The sequence below is a fragment of the Pogona vitticeps genome, chromosome 10 (assembly GCF_051106095.1).
Source record: "Pogona vitticeps strain Pit_001003342236 chromosome 10, PviZW2.1, whole genome shotgun sequence".
Lineage (NCBI taxonomy): Eukaryota > Metazoa > Chordata > Lepidosauria > Squamata > Agamidae > Pogona > Pogona vitticeps.
The window spans coordinates 24,000,076-24,024,276 of NC_135792.1; the positions used below are offsets into that span (position 1 = coordinate 24,000,076).

Here is a 24,201-nt window from a genome sequence, read left to right on the forward strand (position 1 = left end):
TGAATAAAATTCACTTCCTCAGGCTTAGAGTTGAAAGATGATGCATGACAGTTGCAAAATGTTCATAGCAGGGATGATCTGCCAGGCCTGTTGTTTAAAGAGAGTTCAGAGCTGGTTTCAACCATTAGGGGAAGGTTGTTCAATGACTTTGACTCTGTTGCTACACCAGGTTGACTTCCAAAATCTTCGTTCTATTGTCCCGTATTCAGGCCTGTTTACCTCTTGCATGTATGGGGTTGGGGGGTCATAATTTGCACCCAGCCCACGGCTGTCTCCTGGGCAGAGAGAGGCAATCTCTTCAGGGGTGTTGGGGAGAATGTTGTCCCACTGCCAGTCTTGAAAAAAAAAATCAGTTGCCAACCCTGTGTGCTTCGCCAGGTTGCAAGGGGCCTGGGTACCATTTTGACCTTGACATCCCTCAACAAAATGTCTTGGGCCATTATCCAATGCTAGAAATAAAAATAAATATGTGAAGCGTTTGTTTCTGTAACCTTCACCACTATGGATCTAGTGGTGAAGTTCTCTTACAACTGTCAAATTAATTTGTTCTGTAGTCTGTGACTTCCCTGCTTAGATATCTCTCAAGGAAGCCACAGGCTTGAGCTGAGCAGGGCTGTTGATGGCAGGACATTTTCGAGATCACTCATTCATAGGGTCTCCTGGGCAACTGGACCAAACGTAACAGCAATGATCCATTAAAAATAACACAACAAAATGATAGAAATTATAATAGAATCACAGTCATCTTAATTATAGACTATTATACATTCATATGTGATATGCACAATACTAACATTATCTCTTTAATTACCTCGGGGGGGGGAGATCATGGAAAAAGTGGCAATGGTTCATTAATACAGGAATAGGCTATCAGGCTGTGAATAATGCCAGTTTTCAGTCTTACTGTTGTTTCGTCGTTAAGTTGTGTCTGACCCTTCATGACCCCATGGACCAGAGCACACCAGGCCCTCCTGTCTTCCACTGCCTCCCAGAGTTGGGTCAAATTCATGTTGGTGGCTTTGGAGACATTGTCCCACCATTTCATCCTCTGTCGTCCTCTTCTCCTCTTGCCCTCACACTTTCCCAACATCAGGGTCTTTTCCAGGGAGTCTTCTCTTCTCATCAGATGGCCAAAGGATTGGAGCCTCGGCTTCAGGATCTGTCCTTCCAGTGAGCACTCAGGGTTGATTTCCTCCAGAATGGATAAGTTTGTTCTCCTTGCAGTCCAGGGGACTCTCAAGAGTCTCCTCCAGCACCACAATTCAAAGGCATCAGTTCTTTGTCAAGGCAAGCTTTCTTTATGGTCCAGCTTTCACTTCCATACGTCACTACAGAAAAAACCATAGCTTTGACTATGCGGACCTTTGTTGGCAAGGTGATGTCTCTGCTTTTTAAGATGCTGTCGAGGTTTGTCATCGCTTTCCTCCCAAGAAGCAGGCGTCTTTTAATTTCGTGGCTGCTGTCACCATCTGCAGTGATCAGGGAGACCAAGAAAGTAAAATCTGTCACTGCCTCCATCTCTTCCCCTTTTATTTTGCCAGGAGGTGATGGGACCATTTTCAGTCTACAAGGTAACAATAACAGAGTTGCCACCAGTGGCAAACTGTGTGAATCAAGGTAGCATTTCCCACTTGGGCAGGATTTAAGAACCCTTGATTTATATTCAGTCCTTTGAAGTACATGTCTAGCATCCATGTATACCTTATCTCAACAATTTCTCTTTGAAGTCTTGTTTGGTTATGGGGTCCCCCCAAAAAAATAACCCTGTGACTTTCAAGTTAGCCTTTGGTCAGGGTTGTCCTTTGGTTAAAGATATGATGATGTCTTTTAATATTTGTTATTTGTTATTTGTTATTAGGACCACCATCCTTCACTTCTTCTAGTTAGCATATATTTCCCTTCCTTTGCAGTTTATCTTCCTTATGGGGTAGGTCAGGCTGAAAGAACTGGACCAGTTTAATGTCACCCAGTGAGAGATTACTAGCAGTCCAAACGATGCCTGAGCTTGGAATTGACAAGTGGCTCAAAGGATAGTGCTTGAACATGCATGTGTGCTCACGCTGGCTGGGGTTGATGGGAGCTGTAGTCACCCCAGGTCAGAAACAAAATTAACGCATGGACCACAGAGCATGCAAGGTATTTATGAACTTCCTGCCTATGATTGATCATATGCTACTGTACCCCGTGCTAAAATCCATAACCTTTAATTAAAAGAGAGAGAAAAATCACGATTTTACACTATCAAACTCTTATGGTCCATATTAAACATATCTCACTGTTCATTCAAAAAGAACAATTACTTAGGGGTAATTACACAATCTCACTATCTGATAACTAAAATATGTTCCACTCCGCAGAATATCAGACCATTGAAGGCAACTGAGCTTCTAACTGAATAGAAAAGGAATGATAAGAACATAGAAAGAGCCGAGCTAGGTCAGACCACAGTTGTATTGAGTCACTTGATTTCCACTTTGTCTGACTAAGATCACAGAAACGTCTCTTGAGAATGTAAAAACAGGAAAGGAAGGCAACAACAAAGGAAGGCAGAACTCAGAAATAACCAGTTCCACATAACTAGTTATTAGGCACACACATTCCGGATTGCCTTGTTCTCCTCAGTTGGAAGAATCACAAGAGGACAAGACGTTTGGTGTGAATTCCCACAAGAGAGAGAAGCACAAACATGAGCATTTTTTTGCACAAATTGAGCAATGTTGTACAAATAATGAAAATAATACCAGAAGACAAATAACGTAAGTGGTGCAAAATTAGGGGGGGGGGTGACTGCTTGGCTGCATTATTGTTTAGGTTTTAAAAGCATAGGATGGGTTGGTTGTATCATTTTGAACAATCAGCCAGCTTTTTCTTTTCTAGCTCCTGGTGGGTTCTCGTGTGTGTGTGTGTGTGTGTGTGTGTGTGTGTGTGTGCATGTGCGTGTGTCCTTTTGAGACCCTGATGTAAAAAAAAATACAGTAGTCCTGAGAAACTTTGTTTGGCTGGAAAATTCCTCCTTGAGGTGTTTTCCCAGACAGCCTAAAAGAATGAGAATGAAGAATTTTGCTTGTAGTGGTTGTAGGTTTTTCAGGCAGTTTAGACCTACTATGAAGGTCTAAACCATCAGACATGAGGATCATTTGAGCGACCAGACAGATCTGTTCTTAGTTCAGTCAGTTTATACTTCGGTACCCAGATTAAGAAAAGATTAAACATCGTGGTATACGGTTGAATGACACAAAGCATCTCTTCCAAATGTTAGCGTTACCACTATTATTACTGTTGAGACCAAAAGCTGGTTCATTAACATGAATTGTTTTAGTGAAATGCATTAAGTTAACCCACTCCATTAATTATTATTAGTGGGTTGCTTTGAAATTTTACAACAATCAATTATAATGATGAAAAATGCCCAAATGTCTGCTAAAAAGGTTCTGAAAAGTTAGAAATAAAAGTCACGTGAAATGGTAATCCTTATTCAAACTGTTGCTCTCGTTCAAGAATGGAAACGACAGTGTTTTAAAGCGCTGCTACCCAAATTAACAATTTGGGGGATGCAAATTACTTTGGAAACCAATTATTTCCAAGCCTTGCTATGAAATTAAGGAAAAACAGGGTTATTGCAAATGGTTTCTGAGAAGAACACCTCCCACCCAGTAAACCTTGCTATTTTTAACTCACATTTATTGTGAGAAGATATAATTTTCCAGCTAGGAGCAGCTCACCTAAGGATAAGCAAACGTAAGATCTGTCCTTCCTCCCTCGTTTTCATTTCTCTCGTCTTCCTTTTTTTTAAATAATTAGGAATGTAGCCAAGCAATACGGCTGAAGAAAACTAAATTTCTTCCTTTAATTTAATTTGAATAGGGAACAGTGCTGGGAACATTTTGAGACCATCCTTTTTCATTCTGCTCTTAGGTGGCTCTGCCAGATCCTGCAACCAAAAAAACAGCTCCTAGTCAACCACAATAAAAGAGACAGCTAACCTCATTCATGCTGTGCCATTGGTCACCCTTAAAGGCTGTCTTGCAAGTTGTTCTTCTTTTATTGGAATAGATAGTGTAATGTTAATTTTAATAATAATAATATTCATCATCATCATCATCGTCATCATCATCATCATCATCATCATCCTTGGCCATCAAGTCACTCCTGACTTATGACAACCTTTTTCAGAATTTTCCAGGTAGAAAATATTCAGAAGTGGTTTACCGTTCCCTTCCTCTAGGGGGCACCCTGGGGCTGTCCAGCTTGCCCAAGGCCACCCAGGCTGGCTCTTCTCCCAGGAAGCATAGTGGGGAATTGAACTCCTAATACACAGAGTGCAGACAGATACCTAAACCACTGAGCTATCGATCCACCACCACCACCACCACCACCACCAACACCACCACCACCACCATCATCATCATCATCATCATCATCATCATCATCATCATCATCATCATCATCATCATCATCATCATCATCATCATCATCATGTGCCACCAAGTCAATTCTGACATATGGCAACCCTTTTCAGGGTTTTCCAGGAAAATAATACTTAGACATAGTTTACCATTCCCTTTTTCTGGGGATGCCTTGGGACTGTGCAGCTTGCCCAAGGCTACACAGGCTGGCTCTTCTCCTTGGAACAGGAGCACAGTGGAGGAATCGAATTCCCAACCTCTGTCTCCACAGCTAGATACCTAAACCACTGAACCAGCCAGCCAGCTCAGTATTAATTGAACTGGTTAGTTATTCATGTAAGGAGGGAAGAAAATCATGTCTGCTTCCTTGTTCTGATTAGAGGGATTGTAAAGTATATTTGTTATAAATGCTGTATTTGTTGACAGCAGCAAGCACCCCTGATGGGGTGCTTCTGAATGTCCAAGTGACAGAAATGATGGAAGGATGATTTGAGGAAGAACCGAGAGCCCACATTTGTTTCTGTTCTGACCAACACCCTTTACCGAGTTCATAACTTCTAGATTTTGGATCTCTGAGATCCCATTCTACTGTTATATTGTGTCCACCACATGGTGCCTTGAGGATTTTCATTTTTCAGATGCCTTCCTAGAGGTCTGCTTTTTTAACAAAAGCAAAACTTTATTTTTATACGCCATAATGGTTTATTTTGCTAGCTGAACATGTCTATTGTTCCTTCCTTTTCAATTGCTCAGCGTACGTTCATTTAGGCCGCTGTTCAGCTTCTTATGAGTTCTCCTCCTGCTCTGTTATTTTGCTCTTTCCAGAGAACATGTTCTGGTTGAACTATTCTATTGATAATAGATTTTTAGATTCCTGCCCTGCTGAAGAATGAAAGGAAACAGGAGTTCTGATGACGGCTTCTGGTATATAATACATTGAAGTACAACCATAGGAAATCATGCTTACCCAAGAAAGACAATCAGCTTGGAAGCAGGTTTTAAGTGGTTTGCACTGTTTGAAATGACTTTGGGAGTAAAGGGGAAAATGCCTTTTATTTCTCGATTGGTAAAGTTTCCCCTCAATTTTGCATGCTGGTTAATTGTTGTTCGGACCACCTGTGGCTCAACTGTTAGGGCACCGCACCATAATTTTGACAAGGAGGTGTGAACTGCAGCCAAATTTATGTCCAGCACATATAAGAGTGCAAAGGAGAGGGGGGGGAATGCTCTTAGGGGTTCCAAGTAGAAATCTTGGGGGGGGGGGCGTACACATATTTAAATACATTGCAGAAAACTCAAAATCTCTTTGATTTTCGGCTCCTGGCAGGAAGCTGATTGCAGGAGTGTGTCTACAGACATTTCAAAAGCCAAGTAGTAGAAGCAGAGCCTGTAACCTGAACGCCCCATGCTGACCTGTGCTGATTCATAGTAAAAATAATAGTAATAGCAATTATGCCTGGTGCTAATTTTTGGAAATAAGAATGCATTGCAGTTTACTACAATACTGAACACTGAGCAACAACAGATGGACTATATGTGTTTATCAGTTTTGCATTTCTAGCATCGATAATATATTTAAGTGAAAACTTCAGAATATTTGGTATATACATTTGTCACATTAATTATTGGGGCTTTTCTCCCCAATGACGCCTGCCCCACCCACCAGATCTTCCCAGGCTGTTCTCCTCTGGGTAGCCAACCCAAGGGAGGCTTGAAAGACATCCAAAAGAAGCAGGACCTTCTTCGCAGTGGCACCGACTGTGTGGAATCAGCTCCTGGTGAAGCTACGCTGGTCCCTTCCTTGTTAACATTTAGGAAGCAACTTAAAATGCTACTTTTCAGGAGGGCCTTCCATGCCGACCCTGTCTGATTTTGATTTTACACCTCTCCTCCTGCTGTTTTATATAGAGAATTGCTTCTGGCGCCATCTCTGGGTTTATTGGGTTCAGTGTTTTAATTTCTTTGTTTATTTGTGATTTCATTTGTATATATTTTGTTTGCTGTTGTAAACCTCCCGGAATTGGGCATTTCACTAATAGGACGGAATGTAAATAAAATAAAATAAAATAAAATAAATATCCCCTATCTGAGCACATTTTCGAAGATAGCAGATACTTTTCAAGCTGGTCTCTATCAATTGCTTATGAGTTGCGAGATGCGGGGGTGTTTCTAGGTCACAGGGGATAGGAAAACTGGAGCTTTTAAAAAAGGTACTTTTTGGATTACAACCCCCATCGTGTATTGGGTAAACTGGCATGCGAGTCTGAGACCTATCGCTGAAAACACCTTTTCTAGGCTCTGTGTTTTAGCAGACAAGCTGTTCACTTCTCCTTTTTTCATAAACCATTCAGTACTGGTTGCATTTGATTTACCGGCATTGGCAAGGACGTTTACTAAAAATGGTAAAAGAGAACTGTTCTTCTATTTCTTAAAAATCTGGCCTCCCTCATTTTCTTCTAGAGATTACTGTTTTCTCTGTTTACCTGAACGTTCTGGCTGCTAAATATAGGAGCAGGAGAAACATATTAAAATGCAAATATTTGGATTCCCAGTGACCCTGTTTGCCTTTTCTTTATTTTAGGCCTGTACTATTTGCACTGCAATAAAGATGTATATACACTGCAGCACACAAGCTTCTTGTGACAGGCATTGCCCGAAATGCACTAAAATGAAGGGGGCTATAGTTGAATGGCTCATCTATCCAGATAACTCCTCAAAACTCCCATAAATGGGAAACAGAGGCAGTTCCAGGAGGGGGAAAACGGCATTGTTTTCACTGGGTTGATAAAGTCTATGTTTATGCCTTATCAGACAGAGATGGGAACTTCTCTCCGGGATTCTCTCTAGCAAATCTCCAGCCTGTTCCAGGCTGTGGGCTTTGAGCAGATCAGGATGTAGACCTGCACAGGAGCTCAAGAAACCTCTGGCGGTTGGGTCCCAGCAGAAGATGGTTCCATATAAAAAAGGAAGCAGGCAGGCTTAAGTAACACCTCATAAGTGGACAGGACCTTGGAGAGCTCCTGGTGTTGGCTGGAGGATTGGATTGGGTGCTCATATATGGATGACCAAAGATGCTGCTTCCACCAGGGTCTGAAATCTACAGGGACTTTTAAGAAGGCTGCAACGCAGTCATAGTGACCCTGCTAGCATAAGCCTCCAGCCATTAAACGGAGCTTGGAAATAGTAGCTACGATAGTAGCTAGGACAGAATGGACAAATTGCATTTTACATCCAAGTCATGCCGTGTTGTGTTACCCATTGCACCTTAAAAATGACGAAGGCTGTAGTCACACCAATGTCCCCCTGTGGTGATGCGGCTTATAACCACATTCCTTTCCTGTTTTGAGGGCACATGACATTTATTCCAGGAGGTGTTTTTGGGGTTCCCAAGTTGCTTCTTTCCAATTCAATGCCTAGAGCTTCTTTTGTTGAGACCGCTTGACAGAATGTTAACTGACACATCAACACAAACGTCATGAAATTTTTTAAAAAAATTAAAACCTTTTAAAAGGCAACAGTAGTTCAAAACAGGTGTGATAAGGTTATCCACATAGGCAGCAACACAACATTTTATTGAAAGACCCACAACAACAAAAAAAGGAGAAACCTCTGGTTGAGTCAAGTGATCCACAATTAGCATGCTTGCCAGGTAAATGATTCGCTAATGGCCATGCATCTTGGGACTACAGATTAAAATTAAAAATCAAAGGGGAAGAACCAGAAAACATTTCACTGGTGTGATCACAGCCTAACTAGAATATCCATTACCCAAATGTAAATAGATACAATTTATTTCATTATTTGCATCTAGATACTTCCAAGGTTAAAACGAACTGTGTTCCAGCCTATATTTTTAGCCTGTGAAATGTGGATTAGTTTCATTTATTTAAAAATGACGATTGAATTAAATCTAAACGTATCCCTAGGTTCTTATAGGGAATTTTCTCTTCTTTTCCCTTCTCCCTTCCTCTTTTAATACTCCCTTGGTTTGCTTGTATGTTAGACGAGTCTACATAAATCAGGATTACAAATCATCAACATCTTCTTGTTAAAAAAAAAAAAAGGACAAGACATGATGCACAGTTTTAAAAATATTTCCCCAGAAATAACTGAAATGTGTCTAAGGAAGTTTTCAAAATAAAATGAAAATTACGCGAGTTAGAGATTTTCTTTTCCAGCCAGAGAAGTAAATACCATCTCTCATCACAAAAGGTCTCTTATAGAGATGCATAATTATTCTAAATTTCAGACTGGGATGTAATCCAACATGCTTATAATTCAGAGGCAGAGAGAGAGAGAGAGAGAGAGAGAGAGAGAGGAAGACAGTAAGAGACTAAGTGAGAGGAACGGCGGGTTTGATGCCAAACGTCACAAATGATTCTGAATGATGTACATTTTCTTTCAGGAAAGGAACCCAGCAGTAGCAAAGCTTATACTGAAGAAGGACAGGCTGAATGAAATCTGAACACAGAAAGCTGACAACAGAAGCACTGATTTTTCAGGTGAGTAATTTTCCTCTACAACCTCTTCGATGTACTGAAAGTTCATGTATATAACCTTGGGAATAATCTAAGGTGAATTTTTTTTTTTTTAGCCCTCACTGGCTATTCTATCCAAGGACAGCAGGATTTGAAGTCCAAAACCAAGGGAGGATTAGGGAAGATGGGTCTACAGAGAGTAGCCCTAAAAAGCTTCTGTGAGCTACATATGTTCATCCTGTATCTGGCTGGATAGCTCAGGGAGTTAAGTCAGTGGCTGTGGAGCAAGAGGTTGAGAGTTCAGTTCCCTGCTGTGCATCCTTGAAAAGCCAGCCTGGGTGGCCTTGGGCCAGCTGCACAGCCTCAGGGCACTCCAAAAAAAGAGGGAAAGGTCAACCAGTCTTGAGTATTGTCTACCTAGAAAACCCTGGAAAGGGTTACTATAAGTCAGAATTGACTTGAGAGTACATGATTATTATGTCCATCCAAATCTGAAAGGCTGGAATGGGCAACCACTGTATATGTTACAAAGAATTGTAAAGGATAGCATTTTGTGTCTCCGTGATGCTTGAGAATAGTTGTGAGTTGATAGCACACAATTAAATGTTCCTCTCTCACACTGAAAGTCTTCTGCAAGCAGGACAATGGGAAGGTTCAGTCAAACCTTTTCTGTGGCACACTCATTTTGAATATCGAACGGAAATTGATCAGAGACATTTTTTTCTCAATTTTTCTGATTTCTCCTCCTGTTCTCCAACATCTGTTTGGTGCTGGCTGCCATGTTTTCCCTCCTCTCTGTATGTCATCATCGTCGTCGCCATTATCTGAGCAGAGTTGGAAGGGACCCTATGGATCAATGAGTCCACTCCCTGTCAAGAAGGCCCAGTGGGGGAATCGAACTCCCAACCTCTATCTGTGGAGACCTAAACCACTGAGCTATCCAGCCATTCTCTTGAATAAATGGTAGGCTCAGACCAATAGAGGATGCAAAATATTCAGTGCCAGGTTGCCAGAGTGGAGCATGCCTTCTGTTTTGGTCAGGGCAATCCAGGCCAAACTAAGAAGAAAAATTAATGGATAAAATGTGGGGAATATGTCTCTTCCTCTTGTAGAAATTGCTTGAGATGATCTTGTCCACCATTGCTGTTCACTGGAAAATCCCCACCTGATTTTTGGAGTGTCAGAAATGCAGGCGTCTTTTGCTGCCCTCGGATTCTGGGCAAGCAGCGTTGAATTTCACACTCGCTGCTCTTGGTGAGAAACCAAGGAGGAAGATCCCCCCCCTTTCCCCCCTCTGACAAGATTTCTTTGCATGAGATCCTTCCCCCTGAGAAATCTCAAAGATGTCTCAAGGAGCGTCCTGCTCATCATGGAAGTAAAGGCTGTCCAGGATTATTTCAATTCCTGTGCAACATGGCGTCTGTGGGGGGAATTCATCAGGAAAGGGTGAAAGGAATGCCAAGCTGGACAGGATGATTACAATTTCTGGGCCGAATGGCATCATCCTTCATGTTCAAGATTCATTTGAAAGGACATTGTGCTATATGGCAACTTACAGTGCAGAACAGGAGCTGGGGGGGCGGATGATAAAATAAAGGAGAAAATCCCATTTTTGCAAGAAATCTATAAAACTTGCTGGTGCCAGGTGGTTTTAGGTGGGGGAGTTTTGTTATGATGAGACCTGGAAAATTATGTGAATGAGAAATTTATGAGCACTGGGAACAAGGAGCTGCTACTTTTCTGTGGAAGCTTCAAACATATACAAGGCCAGAGTCATACTTGTTTACCAGTGAAATCAGTCTTCCAAGCTTTCTTTTATTAATTGTCTACTTCTGGTGAGAAGAAAGGAAAACATCCATCTTGATAGAAAACTCAAACACAGTTAATAAATACAGAAAATGGGGAAATGACTTTCTAGAAGCAAGGGGAGGCTTCTGGATCTGCCCATTTTATTCTAACTCTTCTGTTGTGTGGTTTGTGGAATGAGGGACTTTGATTTTATCTTTTGCCTTTTTCCACTTGCTATTCTTGCTGTTTGGGAGAGGGGTCTGTGGTTAGTTTTGTTATTTTCCTCTCTGTGTGTATTGGGGAGGCTTTTCCTGTTTGATTGATTTTTTAGATGTGTTATTTTGGTTGATTTACAGTGTGCATTTATTCTGTTAATACCCAATATGGTGTCATGGATAGAGTGATGGATCAGGATTCAGGAGGTCTTGGGTTTGAATCCCAACTCAACCATGGAAACTCAGTGGAGGATGTGTAAACTCATAAAGCCACTTCTTAAATTATCTTGAAAGCTCTATTAAGGTCACTATAAGTTTTTTTTTCCTGATTTGATGGCAATCACAACCATTTATTCTCTTAAAGGACTATTATTGGGTGGTGTGTCAGAGACTGTTTTCTTGGTGGTGGTTGTCATGAATTCCACTATTGTCTGCTTTTGATATAGATTGGTGTTCCGTCGCCTTGCCTCTACCTTTTTTGGGATAGCTTTTACAGGTTCTTTAGGGCTCTTGGATGTGTACCATATAGAGCATGAATGAATGAAGATGAAATAGAATAACCCCACAGAAGTAGTCCTTTCTTCATTAAATGAAAGGGCCAGTGCACGGAAGACATAAAACAGAAGAAGCAGCCCTTAAAGAACCTGAAATGAAGCAAAATGGAAGTGTTTGCCATGCAGATCCCTCTGTGTGTTTATACCAGGATGTCCCCATGTCCTCTTTTAAGACAGTGCTCCACTTGAGAGTCTTCTGGATGACAGACCTCCATTGGAAGGACTGTTCAGGTCTGACGTAAAGAGACAGGACCTTAAAGAGGGAGGTCAGGGACCTCAGAGTTTTCCATCCATAGGGAACACATCCAGGTAGCAAATTCCCCATTGGGTCACCAGCTCCCCAGTCAACAGACTTTCCCACTTGCGTTAGATGCATTGTACGATTCAGTTAAATTATAATAATAAAAAAATCTAATAAACTTGCTTCTGCATTTTATGCAAATTGGCATCCTCTTGCGTTCTCATTTTTGGCGATGTGTTAAGTGGAAAATCCGGCATCCGGGACCCTATTGCCCTGCTGCTTAAGTTTCAGTCCCATGAGATGGACATAGGTAAGGAGCTGATGATGGAGGAAAGTCAAGAAATGCCTGGAGATCAATGCCCAAGGACCATATGGAGGTCCTTGACCTCCCTCTTTAGGGTTCTGTCTCATCAAGCCAGACCTGAACAGTCCTTCCGATGGAGGTCTGTCATCCAGAAGACTCTCAAGAGGAGAAAGGGCTGGACATGAGATGAACACCCAGGAGGGCTGGTCCCCACCTTGCAGTAGCAAATTGTTAGGCCCTAGAACAGCGGTTCTCAACCTTGTGTTCCCAGATGTTCTTGGACTACACCTCTCAGAAATCCTGGCCAGAATAGCTAGTGGTGAAGGATTCTGGGAGTTTTGGTGGTTCCCAACCTTGGGTCTCCAGATGTTATTGGACTTCAACTCCTGGAAATCTTGGTCAGTACAGCTGCTGGTGCAGGCTTCTGGGAGCTGCATTCCAAGACCGTCGAAGGACTCAGGGTTGGGAGCCACTGGCTTAGAGCCTCACCCTAGAAACTGGATGCCTTGATCTGTATTTTCCTTCCCCTTCCCTTCCTCTCTGTGTAGAGCACATGAAATTAAAATGTCCAGCCTTTGTCCACGAAGGAAGCCAGGCCTGGCACGAGAGAACCAATTTTGACAACGTGCAGCATTTGACCTTTTGCAAAACTGATTTCCCCAATTTCCTGATCTAGGCATGGAAAGAGTCTTGCCGAGAGAAACAAGCCTGTATGAGGTCAGAAGGAGGTGGAAATTATATATAAATCATTAATAATTCACATTGCCTGAATTAAGGCAGCTGGTCCACTCCTTATGCAGCGTCTGAATTAGTCTAATCTCATTTCCCCCTATTTCCTGTGCAGCCGTTTGCTAAATCCCATTTTGTCATTGTTCAGGGTTAGGCCTCCTTAAACACATTCCTCTTTCTCAGGGAGGCGACGGCGGAGGACATGATAAAGGATGCCCTATGTGGTAAAGCTTGCAAAATTCTCATTTGCATCCAAAATTTCTTCTTCCAGAGTTTTTGTGTTTGGAATTAATTGGTGTTTTTGTATTCCCTGCCTTTCCTTGGTGAGACTGAAGAACTACTAAGAATGTTAGCAAAGACACTCTCTGAAACATGTTGTAGGAGAGAAATTAACAGCAGCAATAAATACAGAAAAGCGTTCATTAAAAAAAACCCTAAAACTGATCTATCTCCCATCCTGAGCTTTCCAGCTATAGAGAAATATTGCAATAAATAAACAAATTAGCCAGGATGCAGGGAGTGTAAAAAATTCTACTTAAACTGTAAAAAGTAACATAAATGCAGCCATTAAAGCTACTGCAAAAAAGGAAGGCATTCATTTAGGTCCTTAAAATGCACCCCCCCCCAAAAAAAAACATTTTGTTTTCATGGTGGCGATGTTGATGCATAGAATTAATAATTTAAGAAAGTCTAAAATCCACAGGTGGACTTTGCTTTTTTTTTTTTTAGCATCAACTGAAGATGCATAAAATATCATCATCATCATCTTAGAACAGCAGAGGTGGAAGGGAGCACTGAGTCTGTAAAGGAGGCCCAGTGGGGAATCGAACTCCCAACTTGTGGTTTCATGGCCAGAGATGTAAACCACTGGCCTATCCAGCTTTCATGATGAAAAATGGGAGAAGAAGAGTGAGGAAATGGGGCTTGAAGTTAGGGAGGATGATTTTCTTTTGATATGAGTCTCAAGGAGCATGAGATGGAGCGTCTCACTGCCTTTCACGTTCCACAGAGGGAACCTCTCTAAGGACTATCCCTTGAGACACCCTTGCTCTCTCTTTGATGCCTTGAGACCTGGCAATACTAACTCCCCACTCCCAGCGCTGTAACTAAGGCAAGGCAACTGGGGCATTTCCCCAGGGCACAAAAAAATTTAGGAGGTGCCAGGGGTGGGGGTGAGGACTCGAGTCATGGGACTCCTCACTGTCAAATCAGACTTAAATCGCACTGGTGGCTCAACTGGGACACGAGGTTTATTTCCAGTGACTCAGCCTCGATTTGCAACTCGGAATCCATCCGTCCCTCCCTTTTTCTGGGGAGGGAGAAGTTTTTACACAGAGACTCTGACTTGGGACTTGGTGCCAAAGACTGGGAGTCAGGCTTGGGACTTGGACCCAAAGCCTCGCCAGCATCCCTGGAAGGCGCTGAGCTGTCGAGGTGAATCTGCTAGTGAGCGTGAGAGAAATCAACAGTAAAGCTTCTCACCCCATTCCTTTTGTTTCTCTCGCTTTGTTTTGGAAGAGGCTGCCTCTGCCTCTGTCTTGCTGGGTGAATTCTCAGGGTCTTGTCTCATGGTGGAGGGAGTGGGAGATGGTCTCGTTCGACGTGAGTGCCCATGATTCTCCTCCCAGATACACATCGTCTTCTACCTCAAGGGCCTAAGACATGTCCTTAAGATGCTGCCAGTTGAACCTGCCATCACTGTTCTGTGCCTTGAAAGACGGATCAAAATGAAAACTTACTGACTCTTGATTTTTCAAGTAGGTCATTAAGCTGCCCCCTTTCCCCCCTATATTTAACTTCTTTCAAGAGGTCTGGAGGGTGAAAAATATTTTCCTTCTCTTTGCAGTGCATGCCATTATGCCAACCCTTTCTCCTCGAGGTTTTCCCTCCGCATATTGAGTTGCCTTCCTTGCTCACAACTTAATTGCATTGATCCAGGTTTTGCATACTTGTCGCTCAAACTACTTAGCAATTAGAAAAGGGTGACTAAGGAAGGTGATTATTGACAAGGCACCTATTAGGGAGGCATTAAGTCAGAAGGGGTCCGTCTCTCAGCTCTGCATGTTAGACATAGGGCCCGTTTTGGTGTGGGTTGGATTGGCCTACAAAGGGTCTGTTGAGGTCAGGGGGGAGGAGCGATGTGCCATTTGGTGTGTTCCACCTGTCCAGACACCAAACAACCCCTTGCAGCTCCATCAGCTGTCACTTAAGTGCTTTCCCTTATCCTCTGTGGAGGATCAGGGGAAGTGAAACTATTTTCTTTATGTGGCCCCTCTCCCTCTGTCAGTGCCATCCCATTTCCCCCTCCCTCTGTCCCTTCCTCCTTGCTTCCCTTCCCTTGTTCTCCCTGCACTTTCTCTTATCTATTTTATTTATTTATTAGACTTCTACCCCACCCATCTAGACCAAAGGTCTACTCTGGGCGGCAGAGTTTCTCTCAGAATCTCTTAGTTTCTGAGATACACAGACAGAGATCTTGCTAGACAGATTCTAGCAAGACACTGGCATATAGATTGCTGGTGACATGGTTTGGATTGGGGGGGGGAAGACAGCATTTGGATATGTTTCTACTTAGATCAGTCTCTAGTTCTCCATAAAACCTTACGTGCACCTTTCTGGCACATGCATTCTTTTTGGCATGATTCATTAGCTCCATGCTCTTAGTTTCAGAGCATGGACTGAATTCCTACTCCAGTCCTCTGAAGATGCCGGCCGCAGAGACTGGCAAAATGTCAGGAAGAACAACCTTCAGAAAACAGCCAAAGAGCCTGGAAAACCCACAACAATGCTCTTAGTTTCCCCCAGAATCTTCAGCCACAATGGCGGTTGGAAACTGATGTGGTTGGTGCTGGGGCACCATTTGGAAGTGTGCACTGTGACTGTGCTGGACATAAAGTGATGAGGGAATGTGCTACTGCACCAGGCTGATGGGGGAAAGTCACAGACATCACAGTGCAGGGAAATGAGACAGGGCACCTTCCAGCCCCTTCTTCCCCTCCAGACCTGATCCCTTTTCATCTTCCGTCCCACTTCTTTCCATCCTTGTACACAACCTTCGTTCTGAGCCCCATGGCCTCTTTTCAACTGCTCCTCCTCTTCCTCCCAAAGTGGAGCAAGCCAAAGAGTTTAGCAGCCAGGCCCAAATTCCAGGTCCATACAATTGGCAACACACAGCTTACCTGCCAGCCTAATATAATAATAATCGTAGAACTGTGAAACTGGAATGGACCTTATGGATCATCAAGTCCCTGTCAAGGAGGCCCAGTGGGGGAATTGAACTCCCAACTTCTGGCTCCACAGCCAGAGACGTAAACCACTGAGCTATCTGGCATTTCTCAAGCAAATGAATCATGCCAAAAAGAATGCATGCCCTACCAATGTGCCAGAAAGATGCGCGCAAGCTCTTACTTAAAAAGTTTTGAAAATGAGCTGGTACAGAAACAGATCCCAAAATGAGAAGCCAAATATTGCCAAGTTAAGAAACAGTCCCAGTTTTGCTTTGCTTTATTCTCTCTGTTGCATACAATGGAGAAATTCAGATTTTTGCTTATTTTTGTTCTCTCCAGAGAGCACGCGAAGGATTTAAAAACTTGTTCATTGTTCAAATATGCATTGTTCAGGTTTTGGGATTTATTTTGATTGAGATTAGAAGTGCAAAAAAAGAGGGTTTTTCACAAAAAATATATCCTGGTTAAAAATATGTAATTTTTTAAAAAGCAAAATACTTTTTTTTGCAAGTAGAGTTTTTTCCCCCCTCCCCAACCATTCTTCCTCTTCCCTTGGGGGAGGGGCGCGGCGGGAGTTGACCAGTCTTTTTGCTGTTGTGCAAAAAAAAAAAAAGCCTATATCTTTTGACAATGTTTACAAAAATGTGCCTCAGCTTATCGAGTTTATCCACTAGTGTTTAAATTTGATATTTGTTTAATTTTAGTTAATGTTAAAGGGCTTCTTGGCCTTTTGGCTAAGATCAAGTGTAGTGTTACTGTTGTAAATATGTAGTGCTTTTTTTAAAAAAAAATAGTTTATTATTCTTTGCTTTTTAATATTGTAAGCCCCCTTGTGTCCTCTTGATGAAAAAGTAAGTAAGTAAGTAAGTAAGTAGATAGCTAGCTAGCTAGCTAGCTAGCTAGCTAAATGAATGAATGAATGAATGAATGAATGAATGAATGAATGAATGAATAAATAAATAAATAAATAAATAAATAAATAAATAAATAAATAAATAAATAAATAAATAAATAAATAAATAAATAAATAAATAAATAAATAGTTTTTCTGAGGTGGCTTCTCCATGTGGTAAGAAGAACTGGGGGTGGTGGTATTCATTTTGATCCCTGATCTGATGCTTATGGTCATCTTTGGGACGAGGTCATCTGGAGAACCACCATCACCTACACAAACCTGCTTTGAAGTCAGCTTTGGAGATCCTTCTCCAAGGCTGCTTGGATGGTTTTTTAGGCTGATGGACACGAGAGACAGTGCCTTTTTTGTGGTAGCACCCTCTGGGTGGAACGCCCTCTCAAGGGAAACCCTCTTCAGCAGATGCTTTTATCTGCTTCTTTAAAAACTCTTTATGCCAGAGCATTGTGGCTTTTTTGTCATTGGCTTTCTGTGCGTGCAGTTTATTACTGTTTCAATTTCTGTAAATTTCTGCCTACAGCCCCTTGTTTCCCTAGTACTCTAGTGCTAACACTAGTCCATGGGGGGTGCCTCTTGCCCAATGAGCTAACCCCCCCCCCGAGAGCGGGCCAAGAAACTGGGGTGGACCCAAGAGTGCTGCTGTTCCATTTAAGTGGGAATCCCAACACTCCGAGCCAACGAAGTAATTGTGATACCTGGACCAAAATGATATATTAATTAAAAACCCAGAAGCACCTCTCCCCATCTCAAGCCATCAAAATCCCAAGGTACAAATTGATCACGAGAAATCGGCAGTGCTTCCCTGACACCCGCATTCTGCAGACTGGAACGATAACCCTCCCTCTGCCGAATGGGGGGGCCGCCCCAGATCATTCTCCTTACTCCCCCTCCCCACTCCCTCTGTTCCCCAATATTAGCTTGCAAAAAAAAAAAAAAAGCCCTCTTCGTCTGAACTTACCTGGCTCTGCTGCAAAGACGCGGAAGGCTGTTTAAAGAACAGCCATTCATACAGGCAACGGTTTCCATGCCAACGACATTCCCAGTAGGATAGCAAGAGAGAGAGAGAGACAAATGCCACGAAATTAAAACTAAGCTTGCTTTGGGTGGAAAGCCTTTTCCATAAGGGGTGCGTTCGTTCCTCACATTCCCCCGAGTGGATTTTTATAATGCCGTGACTTGCATCTTAGAGTTTCATCACTGTGCTTCTGACTTCCCCACCCCACCCCATTCCACACCTCCGACCACCGCTTAAGCCATCAGATTTTATACCATACGAAGGCACGCAGCAAATCTCCACCTTCAGGGCAAGTCATCTTCCCTTTGTGTTAAGCTATTGCAGGATGATAGAAGGCAGTGAATAAAGCACCCAAACATGGATCTGAGCCGTACGACAGGCCCAGCACAAAACCGTTAGGCAGAGCGAGATAATAAAGAGCTGGGGTTAAGAACAGTTCAGGTTAGGGGATGGGAAGAAGCATGAGCTAAATTCTTCATTCTCTTCCATTCTGGCGGTTTTGACAGAATAAAGACACCTCACTGGAGAATTCAGGTTCCTCATCTCCCAGCCAGAGTGAAACTGACTCCTTCAACGTCTCAGTAGTTTGCCCGAAATGTCCCGAATGTTCTGTTCCATTGAGAAGCAAAACAAAAATGAAAACAAAGCAAAAAAAGAGAAAAGAAACCAAACAAAATCAGAAATGGCAAATTAGAGCAAGATCGTTAACAGAGATTAAAAACAATCCATCCAATGCTTCAGCATGGTAAGCGAAGCTGCAGTCATCCAAGTTTTGTGCAATTCATGCAAATTGTGCAGTTGTGCTCAGAGGTGTGTTTTTTTTAAAGCAAAACATCATTCTTGCCAACATGATAATTCTTTGAAGAGTGCCACCTCCCACCTTTGAGGTGAAGGACATTGAGATTCTTTTTCCTTGTACGCAAGGAGAGGGCAAGCAAGAATTTGCATTCTAGAAGTTAAATAGTTATTGCTAGGTGACAGTGAAAATAAAGTCACTTCCCCTGATCCTCTGCTGAGGAGCAGAGGAAGTGTTAAATTTGCTCAAATCTTGGAGTGGCTCGCTTTTTAAGCCACTTTATGACTCCAGAAATTAACAGTGGAAGGAAGTTTAAGCTTGCTTCTTGGTCTGTTGCCAGTGATTGCATGGACTGAAAATCAATCAAACTGGAGCTCACCTACTTGCATGAAAAAAGTAGAACCCCCTGATAGGTGTAGGTAGGGGTGCTTTGGGAACTCTAGAGATTATATCATCTCATTGCCAGAAAAAAAGCCCATCCCCACAGTGCAACAAGAAACAGGACAAATAGCCACCTGATCAAGCCCCAGGTTACAGAGCATCCTGGATGTTTTCATTGACCGAAAATCACAAGTACAGTGGTGCCTCGCTTGATGATGTTAGTTTGTTCCAGCGAAATCGCTGTAGAGCGAAAACATCATCAAACGAAATAAAAAAGCCCACTGAAATGCATTAAAACCTGGTTAATGCATTCTAATGGGCTGAAAACTCACTGTCCAGCGAAGATCCTCCATAGGGGCGGCCATTTTCCATGTCTGTGCAGCGGGGGGCCCATTTTCTTCAGCTGGCAGCCATTTTGAAACCCGACGATCAGCTGTTTTTGATCATCGTAAAGCAAAAATAAGTTCCCGAAGCAGGGAACCAATCATCCCTAAGCAAAATTCCCCCATTTAGACCATCGTTTTACGATCGTAATTGCGATCGCAAAAACCTCATCGTAAAGCGATTTCCTTGTTAAGCGGGACACGACTGTAAAGATATACGTTGCACCCTTTTCCCCAACAGGAAATCAACTTTGCACTTCAGTGCTCAAGTAGAGCTGCAGTTCAAAATTAACACACTCGGTTGCCTGAAAGGGGAAATTATCCACCTGATTGGAAGTAGGCCTTATAAATATTAAATCCGACTGCCTTCTAAATATAGAAATAATATTGAAGCATCTAGCTAATAGCAGCAGATGGTCTCCCTTTCCCACTTGCTGTCTTTATCCACTCGAGTCTCCTCTGTTACGTCTTTAGGAGAGGAACTCACTGCTTGACCTTTCTTTTCTCTTACCAGTGGGATTACTTTGTTGAACAAGGATGAACATTAGAAGGCATAAAGATGTGAAAATCTGCCAATCTTATTTTACTTGCATTTCCCACTGGCACTGTCATCTGGTGCCAATTCTGGATCAGGTTACAGCGTTCATCTTTTTTCTCTCGTCCTGCATGGAAATTTGTGTGTATATTTTTCTTCCCCCAAGATGCACAGGTTTGCATTTATCTTGTGTTTTTTTTTTAAATTGCTTTGAAATACCTTTTAACATGCATTTCCCCCAAGACCTAGGGATTTATATACATTTATCCTTAGCATACATTCACCCATATGCACTTTGTTCTAGAGACTCAAGAAGAGATGTGAAAAAATCTTGTCTTGAGACACACAGTTTTAACACACCAAAACAATCTTCTCGGTCTCCCCTTCTTATGAGGCTTCACTTCCAGTCCAGACTGAAATAACGTTTCTTCTTTATGTGCCCTAAGTGGTGTCCTAGAGCAAATTTTGCCTCTTTTCTTTTTTTGTGAAATCAGGAATGCTTACAGCAAACGTGGAAGGGCAGAAGGGTTGAGTAAAAAGATACAAATAACCCATCCAGAGCTTCCATATCCATGTAAGAAGGCAACACTTCCTGTGTGTTTTCACACAAAAATCTGTGAATCCAATCATGAAAAATGTAGAATAATTTATTTTTGTATTCCCCCCCCCCCACATTTGCTACATCAGGGTAAACCATGTTTAACATCCCTCAGATGTACCGACTTGTGCATTTCTCAAATTTATGTATGTTGGCCTATGTGCAGTTTCCAAGTCTATAGTTTTGAAGATATTTTGCCATTGCTAAAATATGTGGATTTCCAAAGAAGGATATGCTTTGACTCACTGACAGCCTTAAGGACCCATGAAATGACTATTTTAATAAGGAAGTACAAACACAACCACTGTTTTATTCACCCTGAATAAGCTGGCTGGATAATTCAGCGAGTTAGGCATCTGGTTGGGAGTTCAATTCTGCACTGTGAATCCTGGAAGAGCCAGCCTATGTAGCTTTGGGCAAGCTGCACAGTCCTGGGGTCCCTCCAGAAGAAGGGGATGGTCAACTAGTATTCTCTACCTAGAAAACTCTGAAAAAAGGTCACCCTAAGCCGAAATGGACTTGACAGCACACAATTATTGCTGTTAAGAAAACAGTCATTCATTTACAGCTAGTGCTTCTTCTGGGATGTCCTGGGAAGCTGCCAGAAGCTGCATGTGGGCTGCTTGATCTGATAGCAAACAATGTATTATTCTTGTAGTTCACTGTGAGCTGTTTTGGGATCTGAAAATGTGCCCCGATTTCATACGGCAGCAGATAAAAATCGGGTCCGTGTAACTTGTGACCCAACAGGGCTCGAATGCAACTGATCCTCCATAGCCCTTTCATTTTTTTTGTTTCTGTTTTAATATTCTTAATAGTTGATTAAACGTATCATCTGCTCCTAAAAAAGCTAGAAGTTTACCAGGTCAACGTAGGTGGCTGTTGGATTGTGTTTGGCTTTTTCTGAGACAGGTGGTTGATGCTCGTTGTCAGGAAATTTAAGATAAGAGAAGGCTGTTCCATCTCACGAAAGGGCTCATCATCGTATTTTTCCCTTTGTTGTCCTGGTTCCCAAGCCAGCTTGCTTTCCAGTGGCTCCCTGATTGTGTTGTTTCTCATCAACGCTTCCCGCTGTCTCGCCACTGGAAGCTGAAAGCTTATGATCAATATCACGCAGAAACCTCCTGGCTGACTCTTTGCCAAAAGCAGCCCTTGATGAGCACCAGCGACTGAAATATTTAACGGCTAGATCTTATCTATAAATCACTCAGAAAAGGTGGTGAAGAGATATATAAATGTTTAACTATTGCTGGTGAACCGATGAGCTAGGATTGTAGCTGGAGCCACCAAACATTTGTTATCTCCCCAGTTCCATTTATATTCAAAGCCTCAGTGGGTAAGGAAATGGGCCTTTCCCCCATTCATTAACTGCTAAGAACGTTCTGCAGATAGAAATATTGATAATAGGATATCCAGGAGGGTGCTGAATGAAGAATGAAGGGAGAGAAATCTTGGAAAGAGAGAGAGAAAAAGGCAGAAGGAGGGAACATTGCAAAGTGATCGCAAAAGTGATCGCAAAATCTTCATTGCAAAGCGATTTCATCGTTATACGAAGCAATCGCTATGCGAGGCACCACTGTATCCTATAGGTGTAGATGATCTAGTGAAATCTGTATATCTAGTCTACAACTCCCATAAGACCCTGCAAGCATGGGTAATGGTCAGAGTTCTTACACACACACACACACACACACACACACACACACACACACACACACACACACACACACACACTTAATATCCACCTCATGGGACTAAATGTTAGCCAAGGGTTCTTAAGCCACTCCCAAATATAAAGTGCTACAATAATTATTTTGCTGTCTGCCATACCCAGGTTCCTGTCCAACTAGCTACAGAACAAGCTTCAAAGGTAAACTCATTGATTCTTAGCTCATTTCCATTTGTCGTTTCTGCTGTCGTTTTCTGTAGCCGAGGGTGAAATGTATAATGACTCACATAAAGTCTATCAATCACCACTGTCTCTTTCTCTTAGAACTGTATTTCGACTGTTTCGTGGTGTGGCCTCTTTCCTCTCACTCTCTTGTCTGAAGAAGTAGACATGTTCCATGAAAGCTCACATTAAAGTATATCAGTTAGCCTTTACGATGCGACAATGTCTTTGCATTTATTTATTTTAAAATTTTGCTTTTGTGTTGTGTTTCTTGTCGAGATGTTGACGCAAGCTTTTTGTGGACACCAGCCGGCTTCTTCAGAGGCACCATGTGATGTGTCCAGTTTGTATCGCTGCCTACGTTGTCAACCCAGCGACACCCCTTCACAACCCGCCCCCACCCCAGCTGCAAAGCTTTTTTAAAACCCTTTCTTACTAAAATGCTGCACAAGAGTTCATGACCCACAGATTCAATAAATCTCAGAAAAGTTATTTCTCAGAATTACAGCTCACTCACTTCACTGGCCAGTATGGCAACATTGGCTGGTCTATTGTGGGAACTACCTTTTTTTAAAAAAAAGGAACTTTTCCAAGTAGTGAATCTCAAAAGTTATACGCATACCCTCCTCCTTCTCTTTGCCTTGAACACTGTCATCCTAGCTCCCAAATGCAAGGTCCTTGTGAAATCATTTCCAACACCTTCAGGGCCCCTAATACAGATGCCAGCTGCCTTGAAAGCTCTATCTTTGTATGTCTGAGGCCAAAAACAGACATTAAAGATAACTGGTAAATAGAACTGAAAGCACATTAATGTTGCAGACTAGAGATGGGCATTAATTGCTGGTTCGGCAGTTCGTTTACTGGTCAAATAGGTGTTTGGCACTTCAGAGCCCTGCCTCCCCCAGCAGGCTCCCACTCACAGCCAGCCCCCAAAGGAGGAAGAGCAGAGAAGCTAAGCTACTGCCTGCAGGCAAGCACCCACCAGGAGAGGTAGAGAGCTTTGAAGCACTGAACACCCATCCAGTTCGACAAACGAACTGGAATGAACCACTCAACCAGCACTTCATGCCCACCTCTATTGCACAGCATTGATTGAGGCCAGTTTTTGAAATCAAAGGAATGTTCTAGGGACCGATGACCCAACATAGCAAGTCGAATTTCATACTCCGAAAGGTGGGAGATAATTCCTCCTGTGAGAATCAGACGCTTTCATTATTTGAAGATTTTCTCCACTCGAGTCACGGATAATCTCTAATTTTATGGTCTCAGATGCTCCCATGAGCCCCCCCCCCCTCGGTGCCTTTCTTAGCCTCCTTAAATGGCTTGACACTCTGGTACAGAGTTTAGCCCTGGATGGTTGCTTGGGCTTAACATGTGAATTAGAACTAGAAAAGAAAGAGCTAGAAGTGGTTTCAGCTTGAAAGACAGAATTTCAGCTTACAGGATGCCTTTTCTGTTAGTTTTGGATGTTAACATGGAGACACACACACACACACACAGAGAGAGAGAGAGAGAGAGATGCTAACAGTGCCATCAACGAACCAAACAGTGAGGGTTCTATTCTGAATCTAGTGGCTAACCCAGAACCACAAATCTCTTTGCACTGACTGCTCCAAGTAACAGCAGGATTTTGCCTAAAAAACTTCCAGAGGATGTGAATAATCAGCCCAGGGCTGGCACTGTGATTCTTTGTAATAACAAAGATGTTTAAGAAAAAGAACAGCTTGCTGTGCTAATATTAAATACT

At 42.5% G+C, this 24,201-nt stretch overlaps 1 protein-coding gene and 1 non-coding gene across 5 annotated transcripts in view; both read left to right on the forward strand.

Annotated features, from left to right (window-relative positions):
* SMPD3 (sphingomyelin phosphodiesterase 3) overlaps nt 1-24,201 on the forward strand; it is a 120,995-nt gene that overhangs the window by 26,293 nt on the left and 70,501 nt on the right. For all 4 annotated transcript variants that reach the window (XM_020805710.3, XM_078380515.1, XM_072980457.2 and 1 more), the window contains exon 2: nt 8,812-8,908. The gene's annotated coding sequence lies outside the window, so the exon portion shown is untranslated. The remainder of the gene's footprint in view (nt 1-8,811; nt 8,909-24,201) is intronic.
* LOC144584439 (U2 spliceosomal RNA) lies at nt 16,657-16,855 on the forward strand. Its single transcript, XR_013538672.1, has one exon. It is a non-coding gene; the product is annotated as a U2 spliceosomal RNA (small nuclear RNA).